A 2,443-nucleotide genomic window follows, 5' to 3' on the forward strand; every position below is an offset into this window, starting at 1 on the left:
GTTTTGATTATTCTTTAAAAATGAAAATTTTACCTTCGTATTTTGGGATGTTACAACTTGGTATCAGAGTCTTGGTTTGAGGAATTCAGGCATACTCTCGGGTATGCCTGGACTCAAGCTGAGGGTTTGGTGAAAATTTTCATAAAATAAATGTTTTATAAGAAGGGTTTCTAATCAAAGAAAGGGGTATGATATGTGTAATACCCAATTCCTGCTACGTATTTAAAATCAAGTATTTGTACTTTTTATCTAGGACTCGACGAGTTGGAGGCCCAACTCGTCAATTAGAATTGATATTATGCGAGGGTTTTAGTGACCCACTCAATGAGTCGGTGGACCGACTCAACGAGTAGAAGCTGTCTGGATGAAACCCTAATATTTAGGGTTTGCACCCTATTTAAATTACTTATCTCGTCCCAAACCAGCCTCCATCGTCCCTCTCACTTCCAAAAGACCCTAACTCAGAACCCTAAGCCTTTATTGAGTGTTCTTGAGATTTTTGGTACCTTTTTGTGTGTATTTGAAGTTGGAAAAGGAGAAGGAAGCTTGGTAGATCAAGGGAGAGCAAGTGGATCCAGAAGTCTTGGCACATTTCCTTCTTATTTGAGGTATAAAGTTCATACCTTGGCTATTAATTACTTAGATCTTAATTTGGGGCTATTTTCTACCTTTTTCTAAGCTTTAGTGAAGCTATACTAGGATTTGTGTGTATATTGGGGTTGTACTTCAGATTTGGAACCATTGAGGGTTCCCATTGCATAAAGATGACAACTTTATGGCCATGGGAGACCCATGCAACATATAAACCCCTTTTTATGGCTTTTTGAGCCAAAACCCTATGCATAGACATCAAGTTCGTAGCTTTACGTATAATATGGACCCTAGGAGGTTAGATCTATGGTTTGGGTGCATTTAAACCGATTAAAATTGATTATATAGTTTGGGACAAAGAGGGACTCGATGAGTTGAGACGTGTTTTCCATCAAATCCTTTCTGTTGATGGACCAGATGCTAAGATTGAAGATCCCTCAGTTTTCTAGGCTCATTACGGACTTGGAAATCATAGAACTCGTCGAGTGTATCAGCTATCCCGGCGAGTCATAGACTAAACACCTTCATACGAATGAAGATGAACTTGATGAGTTCAAGGATGAACTCGGCGAGTCAATTGAAGAAGTTCCCGATGTTTATTGTAGGCGAACTCGTCGAGCTCTTGCTAGGCTCGACGAGTAGAAACGGGGTTGTAGCTATTTATGGATGTGGCGACTCAAGGAGTTTGTGAACCAACTCGGCGAGTCTGGTCAACTAGATGTTAACTTTGACCAAAAGTTGACTTTGACCCGGGTTTTTACCTTGACTTTGGCTTGGACTTGAGTGAACCTTGTAAGGGTTACGAATACAAAATAGTAATGAAGAGAGGATATTGTGTAGGGATTGAGGAGTCGAGAAGAGTTGATTTCCGTACCGAGGACAGTGCAGACACTACACGACATCGAGGTGAGTTACCTTCTAGTAGAAGTGGTCTAAGGTTCCAAGGCTGGCCCACTAGTAGTTAATTATAATTGAGATGATTGTCTTTGTGATAATTGTCTGTTTTGCTACTACCTGATGTGTTCTATGTGCCAGTATGATATGATATATGTGATAGTGGTAGTAGGAGGGGAATAGTCCCATGATTCGGTCGTTAGGACCAAAGGGTAGGTCGGACACCCCAGATATGTCTGACAGCATGATTATGATATGTTATTATTTGATAGTGGTAGGGGTGAAATAGTCCCCATGGCCGGGTGATATAGACCGGAGGGTAGGCAGGCACCCCACAATGGCCTTACACGGGTAGGTCAGCACCCCATAATGGCTTGACATGGGTAGGTCAGCATCCCAGAATGGCTTGACATGGGTAGGTTGGGCACCCCAGAATTTCCCGGTAGTATGTATTATTGTATGGTATGTGGTATGATGAGGGAACTCACTAAGCTTTGCGCTTACGGTTTTCGGTTTTGGTTTCAGGTGCCTCTTCATCTAATGGGAAGGAGTCGGCAAGGTAGCAACGCATCGCACACACATGATTCCGCATTTGAGAACCCTGGGATTGTACTCTGACATTATACTATTCGACATTATGGTTTTTGAGACATGTAACTATGGTTTTGTGGTTTGATGCGATATCGGTACTATTTTTCCTCACATAATTTTACAAGTAATATAATTAAAAACAAAATTTTTGGTCTCAGTTTTTGGGATGTTACAAGTTGGTATCAGAGCCTTGATTTGAGGGATTCGAGCACACCTTCAGGGGTGTCTGGACTGAAATCGAGGGCCTGAAATATTTTTACAAGAAAACGGTTTTCTAAGTTATAAAACAAGGAGTTTTGGGAAAGAATAAGGTGTGTGATGCGTGTGACTGGCCGTGCTCAAGTAAGTTTTCCCCAAGATACTCATA

This window comes from Lactuca saligna, chromosome 3, assembly GCF_052625555.1.
Source record: "Lactuca saligna cultivar CGN05327 chromosome 3, ASM5262555v1, whole genome shotgun sequence".
NCBI lineage: Eukaryota > Viridiplantae > Streptophyta > Magnoliopsida > Asterales > Asteraceae > Lactuca > Lactuca saligna.